At 42.4% G+C, this 22,762-nt stretch overlaps 1 protein-coding gene across 1 annotated transcript in view; it reads right to left on the reverse strand.

Annotated features, from left to right (window-relative positions):
* The window catches only part of LOC308070081 (uncharacterized protein), an 80,670-nt gene continuing 57,908 nt past the window's right edge, over nt 1-22,762 (reverse strand). The window contains exon 4 of the mRNA XM_080403465.1: nt 1-22,762. This exon is cut by the window's right edge and continues 17,930 nt beyond it. The gene's annotated coding sequence lies outside the window, so the exon portion shown is untranslated.

Raw genomic sequence — 22,762 nt, forward strand, 5'->3', positions numbered from 1 at the left:
CCCCCCAAAGGAACAAAACGCAGGGTATAGTCCTTGAAATAAGCAACCTGAAATCTGTGCCTGTTGTTTGTTTGGACATCTGCCACAGTCATCGGTCATCCACTCCAGCAACCACACAGCAAGAGAAGACGAGAAAGCCTAAAGCCCACAGACAAGCAACAACTGTCAACGTTTCTCAAGACCTTACACTCACTTATCACTATAGATACGAATGATACATATATCAATCTGAAAATGAAGCCTGCCTCATGGTCAGGAGATCAGCAGAGAAGTGCTCGGTTTCCCAGGAAGACCCCAGCCTATGCACTCACTATGAGCTGCTTCTCAGTGAGGGGTTTCCTGCAGAAACATCAGGTATAAAGCTATTGCTCGGTGACACATACGCCTAAACAGACAGTAAAACACAGTATGATGCAAAGGTGGCCCTTCACTCACTTCCAGACTGAATTCGAATACCTCGCCTCCTACACACACAGTAAGAAACTATCGCACCTCCAGAGTCCAGCTCTGACTGCCCAGTTAGTGAACTCTGAACCTCCAGAGGTTTGTCTCATGCAAGCTGGGCCATGTCTGGGAGGAATACAAGATCTGTCTTTTTCTGTTGCTGCTGACTGTATGTAACAGCTGTTTTCTGAGGTGAGGTATCAAGGGGAAAAAATACAAACTGAAAAAATAAGAAAATAATAGAACTATAAGGGAACAAAGGAAAAATAATAGATCATTATTTAATCAACAGAAAGCTGTCTAGGTGTTACAGCCACAGAGCTGTTGCATTACACCGTTGGTTCTTGGGGTTCTTAGAATCACAATAAATCAAAATACAATACAATAGCCACCTGAAAAAACATCATTAGGACAGATACTGGTGTAAATACATGTCAAATAGCCAATTTACACTAACTAATCTGCTTTACAATACTTAGAATCACAGGGGTAAGGAAAATCCCTGAGAATGCAAAACAGGGATTACCTGTCAATAGCAAACATTTCTGTCCTGCTCCCACACACAGGGCAGCTAACCCGAGAGTCAATTGCCACAACTCCAGCAACTCATGAATAATGTATTATGGTATGAAATATTCAGGAGAATACGGGTTAATAATGCCAGTACAAACCAGGAGAGACAGCCCCGCATTCATCATTTGCTAATGTTCAGCCTTGAGCCAGACCAGAGTGGGAGACACAAGATAAATGACGAAGAGCCAGACAGGTTCATAGTTAAAAACATGATAACTTACCACAGTCGTCCACTGGTGCTGAGCTGAAAAGGAGGAAACATGATTTATTGACATTATCTTGGTTTATTTTTGTTTAAAAGCTTGGCAATGGAGAGTGAAGTGATACTGAAAAAGACTGCGCAGGGTCCTCGTCGAAGACTTGATATATCCTTCTAAAATAGAGTTAGCAAACGTCTCTGTGCAGTCTTTCAAGGAAAACGGTGAGCAGGGAGGGAAGTGATCTCTAGCTGAGCAGTCTTTTACTGATGCTCTCACCTCTAGGGGATACGTACAAGTGGAGGGAAGAGAAAAGCAGTGAAATGGGTTAGTGTGGGGTCACTCTAAAGTCAAACCTTTCTTCAGTGTACCAAGCTGGAGATGCTGTATTGTGGCACCCATTACTTTTGTGGTCCCTGTCAATTGTGGTGAAATCTGCATGCCCCAGCATCCAGATGAAGATCATAACTGACAGGCTGTTGAGGGAAAACCAAAGGGAAGGGAAGTGAGATCGGCATCAGGCAGACAAGGTGCTGAGTTAACAGTGGTCAGGTTCCCTTCTCCTTGTCCCCAACAGCTCGCCTTTCCTGGTGAATCACAGGCTCTCCCCGCCTGTCCCAGCTACACCGGGCACTGCCATCACCACCTCACACGGGGCACCAGTTGTTGCCACGCAGGCAAGCTAGCAAGCTGTAACAAGGCTTTTACCATCAGATTCCACTGTCCGTACTGTTTCTCCTTCCTCCAGAGGCCAGACCACCCTGCTCCTCCTCCATCCAGACTCTTCAGGGCTATTTAACCACTTAGCAGAACAAGCTACAGCTGCACATCATCCATGTTAATCCACCCACTGCCCACGAAGCAAGGCCACAGGTGCACATTATCAATGTCAATCAACCCCCTGCCTTCATTCCTCTACACCTACATACCTGCTGAAAGATTCACAGTTCATTTTCGCTTTCCTGACAGTAAACTTTTATTTTAAAAATAATCCATATAAACTTCTAGACTCCCATCAACCTGAAAAAGATGGCACAGGTCTGAGGGAGTCTCTTGTAAAAGGGGGTGAAAACAAAAATTCATGAAGGAAAATGCTGAGAAATGGCTAAATAAAAGGCCTTAGCCTCGGTCACACAGGCAGGGTATGAGGAGACAGTACGAGATAGAAAAACCTCCCTCGACTCGGCGCTTTCTTGGTAAGCCATCTCTCCCAGTGCCTGGTACTGGGGGCAAGCACAGGCTAGGAAGACAAGACAGAATCAGGAGACAAATTAGTGGGGAAGAGGATATAATACATTCTTTAAATCCCAAGATGACTTGATATGGAGTAACACAAAAAAAACATTTTCTGAAGTTGAAGCCTTTTGGGTATTTTATTATTTTCTAGAATAGAAAAAATATCTGAGTTAAACCCCCTCAATTTATCTTGTTCTGTTCAAATACAGCCAAAGGTTTATGTAAATTCTTTATTTTCTCTAGAAGTGTCATCTGGCTTTGCTTTTTATTAAATATTAATACATTTGTCTAGGGAAAAAAATTAAATTCCTTCCTTGGCAAATCCTCTGGAAGTAGAAAGTTAAACTCAAGGAATTAGAGCTGGTATTGTCTTCTGGGGAATCTCATCAGTTCAGATCCTTTTCCTGGGCTAACTTTCATTACATAAAAGCTTTTCTCTACTTTCCACAGCCACAGTAGGAAATAGGCGAAGCAATAAAGTGAGTACAGTCACTGACCACGGCATCAGATCTTACAGCTAATCCTCCCTCTGCAGTGCCAGGCAGGCAGGAAGGGAGGTCAAGATGCAATTTTGTAATCACTAGCTCTGTCACTTGGAGGGTAACCTGGAACTTTCTACTTTGGAAAATGTGGAAATGTCAGATTACTCCCACTCTTTCTTCCCTCTCCATAACTAAATAGAAAATTGCCATGGCTGCATGGACTCCCTTCCTTCACCGACCCTTGACATCCCTTGGCACCACATTATTTGCTGGACACTTGGAGGAGTAGATCCCTCCCCATGTGTTGGCCACATGGACCTTTTTTTCTTGTTTTGCCCAGCTGCCCTTGAGAGCACGGGGTTTGGACACCTCCATTCACACACGGGGACACTCAACAACACTCCGACGTCTCAGGGCTCCACCCTGCTCCTGGTGGGCACTCCAACACTTCACCAGACTGCATTTCTCAAGCCACACCCACCCTCACATACCATCCTCTGTGCCAGCCAGCTCCTCCCTGGCCTTTGGCCAGTGCTATGACAGAGAAGGCCATGGCCAAAGAAACTCAGTAGTCTTATCACAATCCAGAGGCAGGGCATTTGTGGAAAGTCTTTGTTCTGTGTCACTTGCAGTTGGTAACTAATATTGAGAAGAAAATCAGGATTTCCTCAACGTGGAATTCAAATTTAAATTATTTTTTAAGTTCAAAACCATGCATTTTCAGTCAGCATCCAAGATTTGCTACTATCCATTTGGGGGAAAAAAATAAATTGATTGCAAGTTGTAGACTGAAGGGAATTTTCATTCTTTCAATGACTCTTTAAGAGCAAACCAACCATTTCCCAGCCGCGCTGAGCCTCCAGCCCAGATCCCCCAGACCACAAACATACAGCTATTTGATTCTTTTTAAAGACTTTGTGTGTGTGTAACCCTCAGAAAACCAGCTGTCCCCATCCTATTTGGCTTTGTGACTCCACACTCTCAGCGTCCCTTCACCTTAACCACTTTGCAGGCTTCCCCCATTTCAGCTCTTGTTTCTTCACATGACTGGTTCTCTTCCCATTTTAGGCTAAACTGGATTGCTTTTTTTCCCCTGCCCCTCACCCCCGCACCTCTTTCCACAGCCAAGTGGCCATTTTCTGGACCAACAATCTGTTCTGTGATGTTTCCATGTGGATGATCTGCCTGCTTTGTCTGTCATATATCACTACAATAGTGTCTGTATTGCCAAAATAATCTCCACATCTCATGCCTGACCTTCCTCTTTGTTCTGATGAGAGGGGCAGAAAAAAATTAAAGGGCAATAAAAGACGTATCTTCTTGTGCCTTCCTTGCACACTGGATGACTTCTTTTCTATTCTCAAATCCTTTCTGCATTAGAAATTCTGTATTGTTGTGATCTACAATAGAAGTTCCATTTTCAGCACCTGTGATGTGACTCCATTTCAGTCTTTCTTCCTTTTCAGCTCACACATTTTGTCCCCTTTCTTCTTGCCATTTTTGGAACAAAAGAAACTGTGTTATATCAAAGCAAGATCTTCCCAGGGAACCATTCAATTGACTTCCTTAAAGCCTCATGTTGTGAGTGCTGCATGTAGAGGCTCTTTGACACGTACTGACACTAATATTTTAAAATAGTTTTCTCTCCCTTTCTCTCCCACTGGTTCTGGTCAGGAAATCTGGACAGTGTAAGAACTTGGATACTTTCCCTCTTCTCTTTGTGAACAGTTAATAGGGAATAGGGCTCAGGTGTGCAAAACTGCAGTAGGCACTGAACAGAAATGAGACACAAACCTGGATCCAAGTATCAGCAATATCTGGAGAAGGCTGGATCACAACCCAACCACAGAGAGAATTTCCTCTTGCTTTGATTGTCAGGAAATATATGCGTTGCCCCTGTTTGCCAGTAAGGCACTAAAGTATCAGTCTTTGTTCCATTTTGCTTCCCCAATACAATAAAAGTACTCTCACATTTGGTTCTCTTAACACTGGAGTAGAAATCAGACAGTTCACAAGAACTAAAAGAAACAGAACTTTGGGCTACACTTAAATTGCCATTTTTATAAGTCTTGCTGTAACTAATGACTACCTTCCACCGGCACACAGACAGCAGTGTGAACATACCCTGTCTGTTGAAGGCGTCCTTTTTGTAAGTCAGTCCTTTTGGATGGGTGGATGAATGAAGGCAGTCTCTGGAGCTCTGGCTGACAAGCCAACAGTTGCGGCCTTTGCCCATACAGGAGACCCTGAGGCAGACAAGGTAAGCACCCTTCTCCTTCTGAGGTTACCACTGTATGGGCTCACCTTTGGCTGTAGTGAGCAAGTAGCAAAATAAGACTCCTTCTTACTCCAAAGAGAGAGAAGGTGTCATATCCAGGAATGTGAGAGTATGTGCATGTGTTTTAATATCAAAAGAAATTAAAATAATGATGTGAAATTAATATGAAAATTTGCAACAGAACAATTTGATTGTTCTGGGAAAACACATCTCCCATTTTTAATCATGGTAATTAATTTCAAGGATTAAGAAGATTCATAGATTAAAATAAAGCATTAAGATTAGAAGGATATGCATTTTACTGGGCATTTGGGTATTCATAGGATTTTTTCATGTTAATTTTAAAAGCATCGATGATGAAGATATAAAAATAATACTTAATATTTATATACTGTTGTACTTTTAATCTTCAAACCATTTTGCAAACAGTACCTCAGTTGCAGAAGACTGGAGAAGAAAGGGATTTCACTCTGTACAAGTGAATGATTCAGTTGCCTCCATGTTAAAGTGCAGACAAAAGACATGTCTGCCACTCACGTCGAGTTAGTGGTAAGTATTAAACTGGAAACAGATGTACATCAAGGAAAGTTACTATTGAAGAAGAAAAATCTAGCTATTTGAAACTGTAAAAATGAAGTCTTAAGGAAAGGGAGATAAGTAGTCACACGTCTTCATGGGTCAGACAAGGTGAAATTCATTCCTGTGCACAAAGGTTTGAGTGGGATATAATTGGTGCATAGATCCTATCTGGCCTTCTGATGAATTTCCCCTGCAGTCTCCAAAGAAATGGATGCACATTAGCTACTGCATAGTTCATTGTAAAACCAGCCCATCTTTCTCTTTGGCTCACCTCAGCCCAGCCATGAAAGCGCACAACCTAAACCGTTCTTCCCCATTGTCCCTGTTAAAATGGGTGTGCAGACCACTTCATGAACATCCCAGTTTCTGCTCAGTGTGTCCTAACTGCCATCATTTGGTAGCCTCCATTCAAGATCTCCCCCAAATATTTTTATTGCTGGCTATGATTTGTTGTAAAGATCAGTGTCAGACTGCCTTTTGTGCTGTTCACAAAGCAGACTGCAGACATGTCCCCACCATATCTCAGCAACACAGGGTGCAACACCTTCCCATTTTGTTGTCATGGTGTAACACCACTGATTTCTGATACTTTGTGAATAACACAATGGAGCCAAGATGTTGCCCTCAAGCACCCCTTTCACTTTTTACGAGTCCCTTGGTATCTGAACTACCTTACAGCCCTGGAAAGGAGGTTCTGACTGTGGTATCATTTTACTCATTATCTTTGAGGGCAAAGTATCCCTTTCTCTAACCCAGCCTTAAACTCATCCATAAGCTCCCCCCTTGAGCAGCTTCTGTTGGTATCTCTGGAAAGCCATTGCTCAGGATGAGAACAGCACTCCAGTACACTGAATATTAATTCACCTACCTGCACCCTTCAAACATAAATTGCATGTCAAACATGTCTAACAACTACAAATCACTTGGGGTACTCTGCCTGGACCTCAGTCAGCCACTGGGGTCCCTCAGAGCAGCAGTGCTGCACGACATGCAGCCTTGGACTCTTGCAGTACCACCTGGTTCACAACCACAAATCCTGGAGAACAGCTGTGAAAACAGCAGCTTGCAAAGTGTATGGGCATGCAGCTTAAATAACCAAGAGAAAAAAATGCACCCAAACCCTTTAATTGTTTTTAATTGTTTCTAAAGCACAAGGAAGGGGAAGGGAGAAAGAAATAGCACTCTGAACTGCTTGCTTACAGATATGGATACATTTAGCTTATTGCATACACTAGTCTGTGCTTTCTAAAATCTCTCCTTATTAAGAACTCAAGCAAATTACCACTGAAGAGCTCTTATCTACACTGTATTATAAGAAGTCAGCAAAAGAGTGATTCAGCCCTGATGGAGAAGAAGTGCCTTGCAGCTCTGAGTGTGCAAGCAAAAGGCAGGTTCAAACAGGCTGGAATAATTATAATGAGTTGTTTGCAGTTCTGCTTGGCTGGGAGGTGTTTGTTGTCGTGGGTTTTTAATTGCTAAGTCCTTCTGTAGCACAATTTACTTTCATTTGATCATTACAGTCACCGATGACATTTAGAAAGAGTTTGCGTGAGATACGGTGACTGCTGGAACAGTTACTATCTGGTGAGCAGAATAATATGTTGTGCAAAAAGGAAAATTTGAAAGGGGTTGCATCTATGAGACACAAATATAAAACCTCATTGCAACATCTAAAGACAAACCCCTCAAGCAGCTGGAAGTTAGCTAGTGACACAGTGCAGTAACTCTAATTTGATCACATTTGCCATATGCAGAGAAAATACACAACCCAAACCAGGACTCCATCTACCTGCTGCTTTAAAAAGTAGTATAATAAATCGCTCTGCGCTGAAAACTGTTATGTGCCAAATGAGCCAGAAGGGAACATCTGAACTGGGGGACAGTGGAAAATGGAGATTTGGAACAGTTTAAGAACATTTCACAATAAAACCTAAAAGCCACATTCCTACCATCAGAAAGTTTACTGACTAAAAAAATAACTGAAAAGTGAGAGCAGCTAAAAAGGTATGTGAGTATGCATGCATGTAAATCAAATGTACATATCCATGTGACGCACATGTAGATATATTGCATATATATGTGCACTTACTGGACCAGAAAAAAGGTGATAATACTAAACACATACCAGCGGTTTATGATGTTTCCTGCTCTCTTCTGTGATGCAGAGGACTTTTTGACAGTTGTGGTCTAATGTTTCCAAAAGGTCTTAAGTGTGTCATGAAGTGCTGACAAGCATTTTCTGGACTGTGTTAGGCTTAAGACACAGGGTGTTTGCTCTTGTGGGCGCTTCTGACTTCAGTCTTTGTTCTATGGTTTCCTGAGGTTGAGGGGAACTGGGATGAATGATTGGATCATCCTCTCTAGTCCTGTCTAGCCTAGCAAAAGGAACCCTAACCACAGTGTTAATATATTATTGCAGGACAATACAGTCACAAATGATCCTGGAAGAGCAGAATTGTTTGATACATGTTTTTTCTGATGTTCAGGACAACAAGTCAGGGACATCTTTCTAATCTAATATTAATATTCCATCACTTTAAATAACAGCTATTTAAAGTTCAGCCTTTTCAAATCAATAAAAACAGATCACTTGTACTCAGGAGTTTTAACTCCGAATAAGAAACGTACTTTACAATGTGACAGCAAGCACAGAGCATCAAGACGCAGAAGCAGAGCCAGGAGTGACAATTCAGCCTTGGCCACAGCACAGTGCCCAAATCCTGGCACCCCAAAGAGGGGTCACGAATACCACCAGGCTCAGGGCAAACCCTCTGTTTGGTGAAAGGCACAGGGGAGCAATGTTTCCTTTGTCAGAGAGAAAGCTTGGGCCTGGCTTGATTTTTGTTGAAAGGGCAGGATTCCTCTCTCTGCACATTATCTCTCCAATATTTACGTATCTCAGCCTGCTGGTCCCAGAGGGTGTCTGAACAGCAGATGAGGAGAGGCCAGTTCATGCCACCTGCAGCAGCAGTGGAAAGCAGGCACTCCTAAGTGTGAGACTCCCACTGGTCCCAGATGGCCCCAGGGAGGACCCAAGATGCCTGCCAAGGGACAAGCACCTCGAAACACTTGTGCTGCCTTTCTCCTGCATAGAACCTTCAGCATTCAACATGGATGAGCTCTGCAGACCCTCTTCTTATGCTCAGGTCCCTGCCTCCCTGGAAAACGTGAAAGCTTGGTATCCTCATCCCCCTGGAAATCTGCTGAGACAAGCCTAAGCCATCAGGGCAGATATTTTTTCTGGAAACAAGACAAAAGTGGGGTAGGAACTATAGATAACTGACCCAGAAGATAATCTTATTTAGAGAGAGATTTTATTTCGTTGATGCCATTTTTATTCTAGGACAACAGAAGGAAATATCCTAAATCTTCCACTTCCATAATGATCTATACCATTATGGAATATATCAAATGCTATACAGCCTGCAATGAGTCAGGATGGCATCTGACATCTCACTAGATGGGCTACAAACCAAGCCCTGCTGTCCTTATGCAGGTTTCTTGCAGAAGGAAAAGAGGGAAAGAAATTATCTTATTAGACCCAGTGATTAAGCTGAAAAACAAAACATGCCTTGGTGGGTGAGGGGGCTGAAAGCTTCTCTGCTTCTCCAGTTGTATCAGCTAGCTTACCAGAAGTTAAGGCCTGCCCTTGCAAGCCTTGTCATGATTATAGTAGCTCCAAAAGTCTGTTATGAATGCTGATATCAATATCCACTGTAAATCTGACAGATAGATTAAAAAGGAGGGAAGTCACAAGACTAAGGTGGGCTTAAAGCAAAAATTATACCCACATCCGTTTCAAAATGTGAAAGATCAGTTCACAGCATCCCAATTAGAAAAAAAAAATCTTGGCAGCTTAGTGACTACATTATTTCACTTCTTGTACAAACACAAAATAAATAGATATGTGAAACAGCACTGAAGAAAATGCAGTAACTGCAGAGCAAAGGTATAAGAATTCTCAACATTAGCCACAAAGCCTGTTGAAGGTTTTACCTCAGAAAAATCTGTTCCATCCTAGTCTAAATTTTCTGGAGAAAAAAATCTTTATATAAAATAATTTAAAAGTTAAGGCAAATGTTTGATCTGAACAAGTCAACCTAAAACTCTGCATCTGAGTAATCAGAGCAATCCCCATGACTTTTCCGTATTCGTTGCAGGTTATTTGCCCTCACTGGACTGTAAGCCCCACGAGGCACCGAGATCCAGCCCTGCATAACTGGAGTATGGACTTACACCACAAAAAGTTATCGTGACAAAACAGGTGCAGGGGTTACCAATAACCTAATCCCTAAGTGTCAATACACTAAAGTAAATTCTGTGAGAGACACTCAAAACATCATAGAATAAAAAGTGCTGAAACAATGCAACTTGACATTTATAGATCAATATGTGTTTGAAGCTTTTGTTTCTGAAAGTTTTGCTCTTTTAATTTTTCATCCCAATTTGTAATGAAAACAAGTGTCTAAATATCAGAATTCCTCCAGGGAAACTCCATTTTTCAGTCTTCTCTATAATAAGACCAGACTTCTTCCTGAACCACAGAAAGCTGTAGATATGCAGATGGGATCAGAATTCACTTCCTATTGCTCAGCTAGAAATCAGATCCCATACCCAGAAGACTTCACAGGTTTACAACCAATCCAGATTTGTTCTTTCCAACAAAGTTTGAACCCAGTCCAGGTTAAAACTGAGTCTCAGATGCAGGAGGAGCAGAAACACTTGGCTTCTTCCCTTGTGCCAACCCAAATGGTGCTGCAGAGGAGCTGCTGTGGGAAGAGGTGTTGTCTGCAGACACAGCCCAGGTGCCAAGGTCCCCAGCATCATCTGGGTGTTGCACTACCACCAAATCTGTCATGCTCCCTCTGCTTCCAAGCTGGACTAAGGACTGATTTCTTCAGCAAACTCCATGTGTTAGAGGAAAGCCTTCCACTTTAAAACTAGATTAGTTCTGCTTAACTGAACATCCAAAGCTTATATTTAACATGCTGAAATTGTATTGCCTTTAACCATCATATTCTAAGCATGTGAAGGTTCAGCAAAATTAAGGGAAAACTGTTTATTCTAAGAAATGCTTGGGTTGGCAATCCAATAAACTCTCTAATAAGTTGCAAATTTAAGTCATCAATGGACCACAACCAACAGTGTAACTAGCCTGGTGTACACCTCAGCTCTTAATCATCGCACAAAACCCCTGTGATGCACAGCTGAGTCTAACCATTTGAAGGATAGGACTGCAAGGTGGGTCCTCAAGAAATGAAAGCTTTGAGCCTTCAGTGATGCAGTCCTAAAAGGCTATCATTTTCCATTTCTGCCCTGCATTATTATTATTTTTGTTGTTCACTGAGGTCTATCTGTTGTAACAAAAAAAACCAACAGACACGAGCCCATCAATGCCCCATGCAGACACACACCCAGGAGCAGCTTCTGCTCCCAAAGAGCAAACAAAATAAAAGGATGAGAGGGAGAGAAAAGCAATGAAACAAGATATGGCTTACCCATCCTGACTTGGTGGACTGCTGGCTTTCACCTTGGCATTGGTGTTTTCTTGGCTGTGCAGGCAGGCTATTCCCTCACAAAGGCAGAGCAGTTTCACTCATTCATTTCACTACACTCCTCACAGTAAGGGAACAAAATGGTTGAATTGCCACGACTTTTGTGGCGTACATATTCACCATCATCACTTGTTAAGGGCAAGATGCTGTAGAAGACATTCTATAACTTTTCTCCATCTCATGCTAACAGGTTGAAAAGCTTACGGAGTGGTACAGCACCCTCTTGTTTTCTTCTCAACCATTTGCTTAAAGCAAGAACCTCAGCTTCTTGTTGGGGAAAAAAAAAATCCTAGGCCATATGGTGTCAGAAAATGATGTAATTGCACTGCATATACCATGCAGTGTATGGCAAGAAATGAGAACAAAACCCACCACTGACCCTGTTGTATTTAGAGTCCAACTCAGCTCGCCTCACACAGAGCACCAATTGTCACAGCACAAGCAGGCTAGTAGGCTGCAACAAGGTTTTTACCCTCAGTCAGATTCTACTGTCCACACTGTTTCTCCTTCCTCCAGAGGCCAGACCACACTGCTCCTCTCCATCCAAACACACACCCCCGTCCTCAGGGCTATTTAACTACTTAGCAAACGAGCTACAGCTGCACATCATCCATGTCAATCAACCCACTGCCCTCGAGGCAAGGCCACAGCTGCATATCATCAATGGTAATCAACCCACTGCCTTCATTCCTCTACATGACCCCAAATCTTTCCATACGCAAAATGAATTCAAGTGTTGGCTGGAAACAATTATTTGCTGTAGCCTGCAAAGGTATCTGGATGAATCACCTTTTGTGCTTAACACCTTCAAGGCTGTGCTCACTCTTCATACCATGTGTGCAGAGAACATAAAAGACCTCCCATGTCTTCCACCAGCTTTACAGTAGATAAAATCTGTTGGCTGTAATGAAGATGCACTTTTTTTCTATATCTGTGTGAGTAAAAAGAGAACCAGATCCTCTCAGTGAAAATGTCAGGTTGCTAATGGTGTTCTTTCTTAGTGTAGAAATAATGAGGAGGAATATCTGGCACAGAATTTCCATGGCATAAGGAGTAATACGTAACGATGAAATTCATCTCAGGCATTTCTACCCATCCAAAAGATGTGTCCCAGCACCTTACACAGTAGATGCAGAAAGGGATGTCCAAGAAGGATCCAATCTCTTTTAGGTACTTGTCTTGGGTTGAGATAAATCTTCGCTTGGAAATGTTTCTTCCCTCCCTCCACTGACTGTAAAGGAAGTCTGTATTAGTAGCTGAGGCTGGAAAACTAAATTAACATGAATCTAGTTGCTGATCTCTGCACTTGTTAAGGACCTGCAAGGCTGCAAATGTTTAACTTCACTATGAGGCAGTCTTTCAGCTGTTCAACACCCATGGTGAGCCCAACACAGGCAGCTTGTACTGACACACTGGCTAAGGAGATGAGGGAGAGCCCCTGTCCTCCAGAAACATCCTCTAAAGATCCAGCACCCACAGCTTTGTGAGCAATTTTTTTTTTTATGGTAACCATACCAAAAAAATCTAATCAAAATATTCCTTTGCTTGATCCCAGACATTGTTTTTCTTCACAAGCTGGCTGGTGAAGTACAATATTTTGTTTACCCAGAAAATGCATAATTTGTTTCATGTTATTTGCTTTACTTTTATTTGGGTTTAAGTTAAACACAGCGAGGGTTGTTCCCATCAAACTAAAAATCTGATGCCTTCTGTGCATATAAAAATAAACATTTTTGTTCTTTTTTCAAAAAAAAATCCTCAGCCAAATAGGAATAATTTGGTTAATATGAAGTTTCAATTTTCAACAAGGAAATTATTCATCCAAAGAGACTTGAAACATTAGGACCATTAACTAATTACAGCTTGTGAAATTCCCAGTGCAGTGGTACGAGGACATTTTCCCTGATATTTAATTCCAGGCAGGCTGGAATCAATGTATTTGCAAAGACTGATGAAGCATCAGATCTTTTAAACATGGCCCTGTGAGACAGATTCCATATACTGAAAAGAGCGGGTGCTTTCTTTTTACCTTTATTAAGAGTTATGTGTTGGCTGCTGCATGTATTTAATCATGTTGTACGCTGTGACATTTGGTAACACGAGGGCTCTGAGGTCATGGAGATTGTGTTGCTTCATGTGGCTGAGATCAGCTACCCGTTTATCCACTAAACATCATGTGATGTTCTTAAAGGCATCTGGCATGGTCTTGGCTGTGTTTAACACGCAGCAGCCAACTTCATCTAGCTTAAAGTGTCATTACGTGAACCGTCTCCCAGTATGTTCTGTAGAGATAAATACAATTGCAGGTTAAAACAGAAATCTATCAGGTGAGGGACAAAGTGGTCCAGGAGAGGAGAAAGATACTTTTGGCTTGGAAATCAATGTGAGTGGCCTTCCTCATGTCAGAAACAGCCCATGAGAAGGTTCTTTCACCATAAAGGGGAAAGTGATTATCAGAAGAAAAGGGGTTATGTAGTGCCACCATACATTACATCAATTTACAGTAATGCAAAGCTTCATGGGGAGCCGTTTTGCTGGTTAGGGTTAGGGCAACACACAAACACTTTCCCAGGCAGATATAAACCATAAATCACAAACAGGTATCTACCCTGTGGTCCCTTAGGCATCAGTATTGTCTCCTTCACCCTGAGCAGGTTCTCACATGTTTCTCAATTCGGATCAAGTCCTAACAGTCTTTGAGTCTGATGCCCCAACCTCTGCCTGCTCACATGTCTTCTAAAACTGCAGAGTTCTTACTGCTCACCAGAGAGTTTTCTCCTAGAATAAGGAAATCGAGACCTTAAATCAAATTTCTCTGAGCTGAGTTTTTGCACGTTCTCTCTGCTACATGCTTGAATAATTCTGAGCAAAACATTTATTGCTGAGGTCTGCACCATATAACTTGACCGTTGAAATAGTGATGCAGAAGACAGAGGAAAAGATATGCTGGGTTAATGAACCATGCCCACATCTATGCTTTCTGCAAAAGAGCTTCCAAGTGGAAATTATTGAGGTTTCCTTTGTGTTATTCTATTTATCAGAAGACCTTAATCCTCCCAAATGCTTTGCCAGTGGAGTTTGATGTTATAATGATGTCACAGGAAAACTTTTGGAGCACAAGTTTTCAAGAGAAAATTCAAAAATCACTTCTGTGCCCAAGAACAGCTCTCCCAACTTCAGTGCTGAACAAGGACTCAACATTTTAAAAAAATTACTCATATAGCCTAAGAAATTTCATATGCAGAGACAGTTCTATCCAACCTTTCATGATCTTCAAATTTTAAATTTATTATAAAACTTTTTGTTCAATTGAGTAATTCATACGTTAACAGTTTATAAGATTGATATGCAAAACCAAATTGTTTTGTATATCACATTAGTCAACTATTTGTATGCCTAATAAAGATTGTTTTCTGTTTGTTTTGCTCTGTGTACATGATCAAAGGCTACCAGACAGATAGCTCAGATGGCAGAAGAGGTGTATGTTCCTTAGTATATTTAGCTCTAGCAGAAACGTATGACATTGTGTTTAATATTTTCCATTTATTTGATGAGAAATCAGAAGGTGTTGCCAGCTAGCTGCTTCCTATTATAATCTGTGTCGCAAACACTTAAAGTTGCCAGCCTGAGAATTAGGTCCTGCTACTCAAGGAGTCCTACTAAGAAGTACAATAGTTTGCCCTGCCCCAGTGAACTCCTACCAAGAAGCAAAAGTAAAAATACGTGTTTTGTTAGAAAGAAGTACACTGCAATAATAAAACTGGAGAAGGACAGAAATACTTTGGTGAAGTGTTATACTGAATACAAGGTGGGCTTGGTTTGGATGGGTGCCTCAAAGGAGGGCTGAAGAGGAGAAAAGCCTGTGTCATTGGTCCTGCAAAATAATTGCTGCATGGGAGGCAGGAAGCAACGCTGGCGGTACCTGCATCTCATTTCACTGCCCAATTGGGACAAGCAGGAAAAAAAACTCATAAACATTTTTCAATTTCTGGTGTTTCAGACAATTATTTGGGTGCAAACTAGCCTCCACATGAGACTACCCACTCCCTGGCTGCTCCGTTACTCCTGCCAGCGAGAATGCCAAAGGAGTTGGTGGTTTTGCAATACATCCATGCCAGTGCCTGGACGATAATCCCTAACCCACTTCTCTGCCAGCAGCTAATGAGTTTTTCAGCCAGCACCATCCACACAGGCCAGTCAGACACCACTGAACCAGATGCTCAATGCTCTTTGTTGCCTTGCCAATCTCTAAGCCATCTACGCTTGACTGTTTGCCAATTTTTCTTTTAATAAAAAATTTCTTTCTTCCTGTTTGTGCAGAAATCCATCACCGAAAACAATATTATTTACAGTGTACTCTGCCTACTGGCTATGCCCAAAAATAGTGCTTAACAACAGGAGGTAAAGATCTGCCACTGGTACCTCTGCGGAAAGTGCTACATCTAATGCCAGCCATATAATTACTGCTCTTTCCACCTCCAGTAAAATTTATAGGCAGTACTCTCATTTAGGGTTTCATGAGGATGCACTTTCATGCTTTATGGTGAGTACATTAATAGCTTCTAACTACTGAAGTTTCTAATCATCCATATTGAAAAAAGAAATTTATTATGACCCTATTAGAGCCATTTTAATGTTCTACAAGCATATTATTTGCACATTTGAGTATAAGTCATCAATAACTCCTTTCTAAGGAGATTACTTTAATGTAACTAAATAACACAGTGATTCTGCAGGCCATGGGTGAATGTCAGCCCCCTGCTAACAACCAGAAAAACTCCTGGAAGAGGAAGACTCAGGTGGTGGTTTTGTGCTGGATGTTGTCTTGGTTAACTCAGCAAGGACTGAGTTGGTGATATCTGGAACAAAGTCACCAAGGAGCTACAGATTAAGCCAATGGTTTACAGGCACTGAAGGAGGATTGCAACTTCTGTAGAATGAAAACCAGAAGGCTACACATGGAGCCTATCCTGGCCTCTCCAGGAAAAGTTTATGGAATATCTTCACAAAGGAAATTTGGAGATGGGAGAAGGCTCTCATTGCCATTCTTGTTTGCTGCAAAACTTCACCTGAATTCTGACAGATTAGGAGCCTAATGCTGTTCTGCATGATGGTGGTGGAGTGCGAGGTCTCCAGTCCAAACCACTGCAGAGGACAGGGCCACCTCAAAGCTGGTTGCTCGGGGCTGTGTCTAGTCAAGGTTTGGATATCTCTGTGGATGGAGACTTCACAACCTCCTAGGGCCCTTGTTCACATGTTTGACCACTCTCATTGGGGGAAAAAACATCCGAGTATGTCCCTTTCTGCAACTTGTATACACAACCTCTCATCTCATTGCTGTGCTTTGCTGAAAAGGGTCTGGCTCTGCCGTCCCTACACCCTCCGTCAGGCAGCTGAAGCCAGGAGTGAGGTCTCCCCTGAGAGTAAGTTTCTTCCTGAGTCTCTCCCCTGCAAACACTCAATGTCTATCCGTTTATCAGAGACTCCTGGAGAACCATTTCTTTGGGCTATCACTCGGACTAGACTTCTCAAGCCGGGTGGGAAAAGCAGGTCACAGTTGCCACAGCCTCCTTACTTCAGGTGCATGAACATCAGCAAAGGGAAAAACTTAAAGGATCTTACTGATGTTGTCTCATCATTTCCCTCAAATAAACGCAGCCTCTCTGCAAAGATGTGATAACACACTGAGTCTCAGCGATAATAGATTTCCAGGTAAGACATCTGCGTCAGCTGCTGTGTAGCACCTCACCACCGCTGGCATCTAATTATATATCTGGGCACTCTCATCTGTGTGTGGCACAGTTGGAGGCATCTCTGTCACTTCACACAGCTTTAAGACTTTCTGTAATGCACTCAGAAAATGCTGCCTTAGTCCCTGTGGCAGGAGCAGGACGCCACGATGCGAGCAGAGGAGCAGGGAGAAGGGCAAGCAGCCAGCTTGTGGTGGATCTTCCTACATCCCCCTCTCTCTCTGTTGCTCCACTGGCCTCTGTCATCAGATGCTGTGGCCGGGCAGCAGCAGAGCTGTCGATGGACACTGCTGAAGCCAGCATCCCCCACAAACTGTCACTCGTCCCCACCAGCGCTTTCCAGTCTCGTGTGCCTGCAGCCGCAGTGGGGGCACGTCGTGCTGGGATGCTGCTCAAACCACCAGGTCTCCTTGTAATTGAATATCTCTTTGAGTTCCCTTTTGATTATCTGTCTGAAAACAAAACTCCGTAGCTAAGCATTACTTCTTTTTTATGTTGCTACTGCTGCTGCTGTGTCAGGGTAGTGGTATCAATTTTGGACACTTCATAAAAAAAATCTCCTTTTGGGCTTCCTTCTTGCAGACTCAAGTCAAGCAAAGCAAACAACGAAACTGTTGGGACTGAAGAAGGGAACAAGGTATTAGGTTTTTCATTTGTTACAAAATTTATTTCACTGCTGTTTCAGCTTGCTCCCATCCTTGCCACAAGGCAAACATCTGGATATATTTTATGGAAGCAAATGCTAGGGATGATGTGGCCATGTCACAGTGCTATGCAGCAAGGGGCCTTAAAAGTCTGTAGCACCTTTGCAGAATTTCAAAAGTACAATAAGGAACAGAAAGATTTGTACGTGGTGCTGATTTCATGTGCATCATCGTCACTTCTATAAATATGCTCATCCATGCACATGCAGCTCAGTATACCTGGTGAATTTGTTGAAAGTGCAAAGGGTGCCAGGAAAAGGCAGCTCATCTCCAATTCAGTGATATTTGTGATAATTTCACAGCCCGAATTTTGCTGTGAGGTCTGGGTTTTTTTCACTTGGGAGGTGTTAAACAACTGATCCTTTATAAATTACATTACTTGAGGGGGGTCAGAAATCTAAAAGAAAAAAATGTTGAAAAATGAAATTTTCCAATTGCCTTGCAGCAATAATTGATTTTATCAGTTCACTAAAATGCTGAAGACTTTACCTTTTTATCTGAAATTACTCTGGGAAATTGTTTCAAAAATTAGTCTGGGATGGGAAAGCCAGGTTGTCTGCACTCTCAAGCACATGCCATGCTCCCTTTCAGTGTTATTTGAAGGAAGATCTGAGCCAACGCTTGCTGTCTGCTAATGGAGTTACTCCATGTAGACACTGTTTTATTTGCATAGCTATCTGCACTAACAGGACTGGGGTTTAAATCTGGACCATCTCCCAGTGAGGGAATTGCCATGCAAAAACACACGTGTGCACACACCCCCCATTTTTTTTCCACACACTAAATGTATACAGTGGGGTTTAAAAGAAGGAAAAATATTAGGTCCAAAAATCCTACATTGCTCCTGCATGAAGGCAGAGTGGGTTTTTATTTTCTAGGAGCCTGCAGTATGGGAACCAGAATAACCAGAAAAGAAGTCTTTAAAGGAAAGATATAAATGGAAGCTGCAACAAAAAGTATTAATCTTTATTCAGAAATGCCAAGTGCACCTACCTACTTCCGCAGGGTGAACTTCCATTTAAGCCAGTAACGTGCAGGACAATACATACATACTTCTGAAAGTTTGACGGCACTGCTTCATTGTGCTGGCTCCAGCCAAAGTAGTGTGATTGGGCTTATCTTTAGGAAAGACTCACATCAACATCAAATAGAAACTTTTTTGTCTTGTGCAGAATGCTTAAAGATAATCCGTTCCATCTACCCAAACATATCGATTCTTCTTCTCGCCTCATGAACAAACAAGTGCCCTGTGTCTTTACAAAACACACATTGACCTTTCTCTTCTGTGTGTGTATGAACACAAATCATAGAATAGTAGAATCGTTCAGGTTGGAAAAGACCTTTAAGATCATCAGGCCCAACTGTTAACCACCACTGCCATGCCCATCACTAAACCATGTCCCTACACTAAGCACCGCAGCTACGTGATTTCGCCACCTCCCTGGGCAACCTGTGCCAATGCTATAAACTTAAACACAAATTTTATGTTCAAATATGTGTATATGTGCATATGTGTGTGTATGAGACACCTTTTTACATTAGTAAAACTGCATGCCACCAAAATAAGATGGCTGACCCTTTGAGCAGTGGTACCTCTGTTGCCCGCAGTACAGACTGTGGTGATACCCAGAGCCAGAGGAGGAAGGAGGAACCTCACGAGCAGAAGTTCACAATCTGCTTTGCTGGCCCACCCCTCGCAAGTAGCTGTCTTCTATCCAGACCATTTGCCTTCTCCGGAGAGACGGTCAGGAGAGGGGTCAGCCCTTGTCCCTGTATGGCAAAGGGGCACAAGCCAGGGGTGGCTGCCAACTCCCAGAAAAATCTGCCTGGAGGGGAAACTGACGACAAACCAGCAGCCACAGCCAGAGCCGCTTTTCCCACCAGTGTCTCCAGCAGAGCGATGAAAAATGGGTTTGCATCAGCATTTCACATTGTTGTGGCAGGGTGGCTCAGCAACAGGATCCCGACATTTACACATGGGAGAAGGAAGCTAAACCCACCCCGTGCAAACCACCATGGCTGCTCTCTGTCTGCTGGTTACATCTGAGGTGGCTAATTAACATCTCCTCATTAACAGAGCCAGGCAGGAAGTTCCCAACAAAATGTAATTTGAAGAACTGGGGGAAAGGGAGAGGGGATGAAGTTTTATTGCATTGAAAATTGTAGTTTAGAGAATTAAAGGCTGGAAAATGTCAAGAGCTCAAAACGAAGTGCTTGAAATTATCTTTTTATGTATTTATTTACAGCTCATTGGTTTGATGGGAAAACACATCAAGATTTTGATTTTTTCATTCCGTCTTACAACAGGAAAATTCTCCAAGGATGAAAAAACATTTCTTTCTGAGCTTTGGCTGAGCAAGGGTCACTGCTGATTTCCCATGCTACTTTCCATAGATTCTTTCCGTTAATATATCTCACATCCATCCACTGCTACGGATGGCATAGCAAGCTGTATATTTTGAACTATACATTGCCTTAGAGTTCTGTGTGTATGCATGGTGTTAATGCATCCAGTCAGCAGAGTAAGCTTTTGCAAATCAAGATCTGATATTGACACTTTAGTATAGGGAATAAATTATTTTCTTCTACATCAGACTTTCAAGCTTTGATCTCACTTTCAGTGGGTGATCAAAGCCGGACACCTGTTCCGCCTTTGGTACCCAGCCCAAATCAATGTAATAGGATCAGAGTGTGGCAGGTGTCCACCTAAGTCCTGAGGTCCCAAAAAAGAGCCAGATGCTTTTTCACAAGGTAACTAACTACACTGTGTGGTACCAGGTAGCCCTCCCTCCCTCTCCTGAGCTCCCCATCTCCTGCATGCTCTAACAAGCTTAAGTTTCCTCATCCAAAAAACTGGAAGCTGTAAATGATATTGTGCCATACAAACACAGCAGGGTAAGTCAAGGACATTTTTAATGTCCAAGGGGTTCTTGTAGTGGTGGAGCAGGGATTTTTTTCAGTCGCTCAATTCTTAGAAATGCACAGAACAAATAATTTTTCAAGTACTATTAATATGTTCTTTATAAGCACAAAATTTTTAGCAGTTGGTGCTTCAAAAGCTGCTTTCCATCACATACTCAGATACCTTCTCAAGTGCCACAAGACTACCAGCAACCTCTCTTCCAGGGACACCCCCTCACAGCGCTGAACAGATTCTGTATAATTGGAAAACTAGTCAAGTGCAAACAGGTGTCGGTGGGTGATGGTACAGGGAGATACAGCCCTCTTATCTCAGTGTTTGCAAACCTTTTTCAGCTCTCAACAAAGGATTTACCAGTCTCAATGGTAAAGAAAAAGATAGCTTTGAAATATGTCTGAACAATAGTATCGTTACAGGAATCCCAGAGGTCTCTGGTAGTATCCTGGGCTGAATCTACCAGATGTATGTACTATTTAATTCTCTGAGCTAATTCCATGCAAAGTTTTGTTACATCTTTGGCCCCTAGAAAGCAACTACCCAGTAAGAGAGTTGATGGGAAAAAATTAGTTTTCCACTCATCGTTACACTGATCGATAATCTATTAACTCTAACCTTGCTAGCAGTGGACTGTACTACGATTTATGGTCAATCATTTGAACTTTCATTCCTCCAGAGTTATAGCCATGATATAAAAAAAAATAGGTAGATTATCAGTGGACAGAAATTAAACATTTAACCTTTACACAGAGGCTCAATATTAAACTTCATCCAGTGCATTTATCCTTTCCCTTCCATGTCGCAGCCTGATAGCATTTGTTGCTTGAGTTTTAAAAATTATTAACTCGCGTTTCATTTTGTTCAGTATTGACTCAGGGGGGTGGCAGGAAATGACAAAGAAACAAGGGGTCATTGGTACAAACAATTCCTAGGAGACAGCTCCTACTTTCTGTTGTAAAAGCCATTCCTCCTTAAGGTCCACTCCTTCCATGCTCATGTAGTGTCTGAAAACTGAGAAAGCCAAAGTATCTAATGCCACATTCAAGAAGGGCAATGTCAGGTCACTGAGAAGTGTCTTATACCATTATGCTATTATTCCAAAATGGGAGCTGCATTGCATTCTGCCCTGGAACAGTGCCTCCACGCACTATTTACTAACTATATTGAATAGCAGGACATGCACTAGTGCTTTGTGTTGGCCAGTCTGTTGTCCTGCTGAGTACCTCCCTGCGGGATTCATTTCGTTATTGTATAGTAGCTAACAGGGATAGCAATGTTAGTCTTGGACTTGTCATAGGAATGATACGGACTCTTGAAAGCACAGCCCATCCTTTGCTTTCCTTTCACTACAAGAAATGAGTTGCTTGCCTCCAGTCTGACCCAAAGGCAGGTCATCTCCTGATCTGCTTCCTTTAGCAGCTGTTTTTTAGGGCCTTTTTTAGAAATCAGGTCCACATCTTTCACAGACAGTGAAAATTCTGCTGTCTGACCTGTCTGTGGGCAGGTGCAGAAAGCATCAGTCTGGTGTGCCATGTCATGAGTGTGACCAGCCGTACTGCCCCACGGCAATTAGACTTTCTAGGCAGCCTCTGCTCAGACTCAGATAGTTCTCTGTTCATCCCATCTACTTTTCTTTGCCTAGAAACCAGCCAGAGAAGCACATTTTTGCAAGCACTTAAAGGGTGCAGTACCTTCTGTTAGCTGAGCAAGTAGCAAGGGAAGCTAAAACAGGGAAAAGGAAAAAAAAAAAAAAAAAGCTGCAAGCACTGGTAAAACTTTTTAATGCAAGATTAGACAGGGCTTATCTGACCCACCAGAGAGACTAAGAAGGAGGCAGGCTATAAAGCAAAGTCAATGCATCATCTCTTCCTCATTCCTCTGATATTCTGCCTGTGATGATGTGAGATTCTCCAGGCAAGAAAGGAACACCCCCACCTCCACAGGGCACCGCGTCCTTGAAAGAAAGGAGCGTGCACAGGTGTATGACTCATTCCTCCAGTTAGGCATCGGCTGAAGAACTCTTTTGCTCTCCAAAGCAGCCCACTCC

This window comes from Falco punctatus, assembly GCF_963210335.1.
Source record: "Falco punctatus genome assembly, chromosome: 9".
In the NCBI taxonomy this organism is placed as follows: Eukaryota; Metazoa; Chordata; class Aves; order Falconiformes; family Falconidae; genus Falco; species Falco punctatus.